The sequence below is a fragment of the Limulus polyphemus genome, unplaced genomic scaffold (assembly GCF_000517525.1).
Source record: "Limulus polyphemus unplaced genomic scaffold, Limulus_polyphemus-2.1.2 Scaffold114, whole genome shotgun sequence".
NCBI lineage: Eukaryota > Metazoa > Arthropoda > Merostomata > Xiphosura > Limulidae > Limulus > Limulus polyphemus.
The window spans coordinates 341,281-348,376 of NW_013665724.1; positions in this window are offsets into that span (position 1 = coordinate 341,281).

The window sequence follows — 7,096 nt, forward strand, 5'->3', positions numbered from 1 at the left end:
CCTTTATTTACCTTTGCGCGAATATTCCGAAACAAACTTATCTTATAATTTCATCAAATTCGACATTGTTTAACATGGTTATGTCTTGCAGTTGTATTTAAGTTCAGAAGACTAAAAGGAACATTACATAAAAACCATGACTTCCTTTAGTTGTAGTTGATTAGGAAATTTATTAACACATAGATCTGAAAGTTCCAGTCTAAGCTGATACACCCATTTATTTAACCAATTTAGAACTAATAGACTAGAGGGGAGGCAGCAACTTAACAGCACTCACAGCCAACTCTTAGCCTAACTCGTGTCTTATCGAACAGTGGAATTTGTCCGCGCCCCCAAAGTGTAGAAAGCTTCTGTGGCAATGGAACACGAACCCTCGGATTCACATTTCGGGCACTCTAACAACTATCCCACGCCCGATGCCACTATTAAACATATTATTATTTGTGAACTTACATGTGAAATTCGTAAGTTAATTACAAGTAGATTAAATCGAAAACACTAATCTTACTCTATACCAGGGGTCGACAACACAGGACAAACGAAGAGATTTTGTGTGACAGCTAATTCACAGAAAATATATAAGTATAATAAAAAATTAATTTTATAAAGTTTGTTTGTTTGTTTGTTTTGAATTTCGCGCAAAGCTACACGAGGGCTATCTGCGCTAGCCGTCCCTAATTTAGCAGTGTAAGACTAGAGGGAAGGCAGCTAGTCATCACCACCCACCGCCAACTCTTGGGCTACTCTTTTACCAACGAATAGTGGGATTGACCGTCACATTATAACATTATATCAATCACTCTCGCGTTGTGCGGCAACAGAAAAGTACCGGCTGAGCAGGAAGGAAATGGTTAAGACAAAGACAATCTTAAGCTGTGTGAGGGACAACTTTCAACACAATGGACACTATAGTTGTATGAAATAAATAAGTAATTTAATATATTTCTCTTAAAATAGCAATTTAAAACGAAGTGCGATAACTCACAAAGCACCACAATATAACCTGTTTCTAATTTTTTCTATATTCTCTCCTTGTTAGTCACGTGTTTTCGCATCAACTGTTGATGATACCCCTCTCAAAAACCTCATAATTAATATAATGAAAGAGAAAATGTTGTAAGAAATCACTTGAAAAAAACAAACAAACCCAAATCGCGGTTATATTTAAAGGGGGAGTAAGAAAATAGCAACATAAAAAGAAACTCAAACTACACTACAGTGTAAAAGTAGCTTACCCGGGGGAACATGTCCCCTTCACCTTTGTATCGAAATAATATTGCCCTTTCACATTTTAACGGTAGGTATATATTTTTCACATTTTATGTAGAATGACTTGCGCTGTTATAAATGTCGTTATATATATATCTAAGTAAATCATCAGTACACGAACCGTTCAAATATGTAAAGTGTTTTTTTTCAACAGTAAAAAATACATGTACAGGACCTGTGCGTCACATATATTTCTATTACGTGTATTATGGTGATAAAGCGTTCTGTTTATTTGACATATAAGAAAAATATCCTATCGTTTTATCATATTTCTTCCTACACCTAAAAAATAATATTTTTTGCAGTATATACGTTGCCCTACCTTCGTTAGAATTATATAAAAAACAGGGATATATTGAAATAATTCATGGGTGAATTGAGTGGTGAACAAAGAGTGAGTTTTTTTTTAAGTTTCAGGGTATATATATATATATAGTCCTACAGAAACTCTGTGCTCCCCCCCCCCGAGTCCAGTTGCTAACAATAAAGGATTCAGAAGGCCTGTCTTCTTGAAACATGGGCAGCACTACCATCAACATCTTTGCCACATTTCTTCATTTGTATTTACTTCTAGTAACTATATTGGTTACTTATTTTAAAGTTTATAAACACCCAATTCATATCGGTGGCCTTAAAAATGTCTAGAGGCCTTTAGAGAAGAAATACAGGGTTATAATGGCACCAATAATAATGCAAAGTGGAAAGAAAAGACACATTAAAATGACACGACTCCTTAGGAAAAGAAAAAAGAAGTCTTATTATGATTTTTACGTAATATTTTTTCTCACTTTATATTACTACTGGTGCCATTTTCTCCATTTTGCATAATTGCTAGTGTCATTATTAACAAATACATTTTTACTGGTGCAATTATTGTCAGAGGTGTTATTACTAGTGTCATTATTGCCGGAGATGTTATTACCAGTGTCATTATTGCCGAATATGTTATTAGTAATGTCATTATTGCCGGAAATGTTATTACCAGTGTCATTATTGCCGGAGATGTTATTACCAGTGTCATTATTGCTGGAGATGTTATTACTACTGTCATTATTGCCGGAGATGTTATTATAGATGTCATTATTGCTGGAGATGTTATTACTAGTGTAATTATTGCTGGAGATGTTATTACTAGTGTCATTATTGCCGGAGATGTTATTACCAGTATCATTACTGCCGGAGATGCTATTACTAATGTCATTATTGCCGGAGATGTTATTACCAGTATCATTACTGCCGGAGATGCTATTACTAATGTCATTATTGCCGGAGATGTTATTACTAGTGTCATTATTGCCGGAGATGTTATTAATAATGTCATTATTGCCGGAAGTGTTATTACTAATGTCATTATTGCTGGAGATGTTATTACTAGTGTCATTATTGCCGGAGATGTTATTACCAGTGTCATTATTGCCGGAGATGTTATTACCAGTGTCATTATTGCCGGAGATGTTATTACCAGTGTCATTATTGTTGGAGATATTATTAGTAATGTCATTATTGCCGGAGATGTTATTACTATGTCATTATTGCCGAAGATGTTATTACTAATGTCACTCTTGCCGGAGATGTTATTACCAGTGTCATTATTGCCGGAGATGTTATTACCAGTGTCATTATTGCCGAAGATGTTATTACTTATGTCATTATTGCTGGAGATTTTATTACTAGTGTCATTATTGCTGGAGATGTTATTACCAGTGTCATTATTGCCGGAGATGTTATTACTAATGTCATTATTGCCGGAGATATTATTACTAATGTGATTATTGCCGGAGATATTATTACTAATGTCATTATTGCCGGAGATGTTATTACCAGTGTCATTATTGCTGGAGATTTTATTACTAGTGTCATTATTGCCGAACATCCTTTAGAAGAGCCAGTAACATATATTTCCTGAATACTCTCTAAACCTAATAATATGCGTAGTGTTGTTACTTATAAAGAATCTCAACAAGTAAATTAGAAGTAAACAAAAGGTTTGCTGGGATCTTGCTGACAGGGTGTGGCATGTAGATGCTGAACAACAAAGGCCTGTTTATTTTAGAGAAGAAATTAGTGTTGCGAAACTATAATGGTGAAGGTAGGATGTAGTATAAAACAGCAGGTCCTCTCTCTGTTTTCAACTACCTTTTGGTTATAGTTACAACGACAAGGCTAGAATACCTAGCTCTACTGTACTATACACGTACATTACTGAAATCTACCTCATGAAAGCCCCCCCTAGTGACACAGCGGTATGTCTGCGGACTTACAACACTAGAAACCGGGTTTCGATACCCTTGGTGGGCAGAACACAGATAGCCCATTGTGTAGCTTTGTGCTTAACTTCAAACAAACCTCATGAAAACCGCCCAAATTGCTTAAGGCACAGCTACAGATATGGATCAAAGATATCCAGCCAATTAGACAAAGGATTGAAAAAATAAATAGTATGCATTTAAATGGGAACGTCTAGAGAGATCAACTTTCAAGAAACTGAAGCCAAACAATTTTATTTCAGTACAGAGACAGTCAAAGGATGGAGGTCCCTTGAGCAGTGTTTATTTGTACAAAGTTATGGCTCTATGTTGATTGATACAACATTTAAGTGGTACACTTATATCTAGATGAAGCATTTGAGTTACGAAACTGATGTACGTACATGTAACAGATAGTTACAATGAAAATAATGAAGAATTATATGTCTAGAAAGTACGTATAGTAATGTAAGAAGTACTGAATGGAGTGAAAGCTGAACAACTATACGTCAGTATATGATATATGAAATAATTGTGATGGAACTCATGATGGGAAACAAGGTAGGGCATGATGGGAAACAAGGTAGGGTGGCTGTTATTTTTTTTCCTAGAAATAATAATAAAATTTATTCCGAAAACATACTTAGATTAATGTTTCTTTCTTTTGGAGTTAGTCACACAAGTTGAAAAGTGAAGTTTATTTACTCTTGTGCATACACATTTGATGTATATAGGGTTTCTACTGTACAAGGACTGCATATAGATCACGCTCTTGGACTGAAAAATGGCACCTATAGAGCAAACAGTGGATCATAAGTTCGTAGTTGTGTGTTGCATTCCGTATTTTGTGATATACCTTCGGTTATATTTCTTTCTTTATTTGTGTTTAGTGACACGTCATTCGATGTTTTCCCGTTGAAGAATAACCTTCCTTTGACAGCGTCCATTTCTGTGTTATTCTTCTCGGCACTATTCTTTTTCGGAACCTTTTATTTCGATGTTGTTGTCCCTCTTAAAATGTTCCGTTCTATACTTATGCTTTTCGATGTTAATCCATTGTGCAGCATACCAATTTTATTTTTGCAATTTAATATATGCATGTATATTTTGCAATAAAAAGTTGAATTTCTAAAAAGTTTTCACCACCTGCTCAACAGAACACTGTGAACCATAAAATAACATTCCTTTTTTCTTTCTTTTTTTGGCAGCATATATCTTGTATTTGTATTTTTTACTTATGGAAAATATATGATGCAGTCCCAAACTTTTTATTACTTACCAAAGGGAAGACAAACAGTCAACAGCAAGCACCCTACTCCCCACCATGCAAGGTTAAGGGACTGTCTGTCTGTCACTCTTATAACTTATCCCAGACTTAAAATTCAGAGAGTATTTTGTGGTATTGGTCGGATTTGAACCAGGTTTTTCAGCTCCGATTTCAGAGCCCTACCACAGGGCCATCACATGCCCCTAAAACATTATCAGTGTAGTTTGTATGAATTATATCCCTAAGGTTTTCTAGTATATGTTTTTGTCTCGTATAACTGTCACCAGACAGCGTTCGAAGAGCACCTCAGAATACTTGTATATATTTTGTTTATTTTATCGACATTTTTTCAAAATTAAATATGATTTCAAAACATCAATAAAATACAATAACCACCAGAGGACACTCAGTAGAGCGCATACTTCTACCACGCAGTGTTCATCATATTCGGCTTTCAAAAAATATGAAAATATATCCGTATGTCCGTGGTTGTCGACGGACACGAACCATTTTGGGCAGGACAATGAGTAATAATATTCTATATAAGTCCACCAAGTTTCATCAAAATTTGATAATTTTGGATTGATTTATCGAGTAAAAATAGTATGAAAAATCAGTCCCCATGTTAACAGATAGGGATTTTTTTAAATTGTCCTGACTTTTCTGTAACCTTGACCCTCCAGAAGCTAATCACTTCTAAGTTGGATCATAGTCCAAATGTATACCAACTTTCGTCCAAATCCACTGAGCTGGGACCCGGCATAGCCAGGTGGATAAGGCGCTCGACTCACAATCTGAGGGTCGCGGGTTCGAATCCGCATCCCACCAAACATGCTCGCCTTTTCAGCCGTGGGGGCGTTATAATGTGACGGTCAATCCCACTATTCGTTGGTAAAAGAGGCGCCCAAGGGGTGGCGGTGGGGGGTGATGACTAGCTGCCTTCCCTCTAGTCTTACACTGCTAAATTAGGGACGGCTAGCGCAGATAGCCCTCGTGTAGCTTTGCGCGAAATTCCAAAAAAAAACAAAAAAAAACAAACCACTGAGCTGTTTTCGAGAAATCTTTTAACAAACACACACACACACACGCACACAGGGGTGAAACATAAACTAAGTAATAAATATCGCTTACCTCGTCAACATTTCAGTACGGAATGACAAAAAGAGAAACTTCATAAATTAACTATTCACAGTGTCTGTCTGCTAACTTAACCAAACCCCGCAGAACTCTATGTGCATTATTACATTGCTATGTACCATTCGTGTAGTAAAATTAAAGCAAGCAAACAAACAAAAACAACAACAATGTATTAGTTTTATATATATTGACTGGTTCACTGATACTGGGGCTGGGTTGGTTAGTGTACTTGGATTGTGAATTCGTGGGTTCATGATTCCCAACCACTTGCCGTGAAAAACACGCTCTGCAGTTGGGGATTTCGGAGCACTAGGAATGCGGATCCAATCCCATTATACAGTTAGACAAGAGTAGTCTGAGAGTTGATGGTGGGTGTTGACGAGAAGCTGCCTTCCCTTTAGTTTATCACTTCAATATTAAGAATGGCTATGCGCAGGTATCCTTTTATATAGCTTTGCTTTAAAGTTCTAGAACAAATAAGCATGAATATTGTTTGAAACTTGGGATAAAGTTACAACTTCTAACTGTATAATCATGGAGTTCTAGAAATAAAAAAAGTACAAAATCACGAGACACTATTACCTTTATCTTTCACGAGGGCTTCATTTTGTTCGTGGATGACACATTTAGATTAAAGTTCACTAATATTTTTTGAATACATGGTAAGTTGCCTACCCACAAAAAAAAAAAGAAGATATATGTGTATATTCAACTTACTGATTGAAATGTCCAGTTCTCATTACAAATACGAAAACGAAAATAAGTTTGTACAAAAAAAGCTTGGTGCAAATGGCAGTGAATAAGGGTTGGGTGTATGAATCTTTGGGCTAGACTTAAAAAAGGTATGAGGGAGTGGGATGGATCAAATCTCAAAGAATAGAATGAGACAGCTTTACGATATATAATTATGTCTGTTTTTGTTTAAGCGTAAAGCTGCACAACGGGGATCTGTGCTGTGCCCACTGCAAGGATTGAACCTAAAATTTAGTGTATTAAACCCTCAAGCTCACCAGTGAATTACCATGGGGAACTTATGCAGTATCAAATTACTTGTTTGTTTTTGAATTTCGCGCAAAGCTACACGAGGGCTATCTGCGCTAGCCGTCCCTAATTTAGCAATGTAAGACTAGAGGGAAGGCAGCTAGTCATCACCACCCACCGCCTACTCTTTTACCAA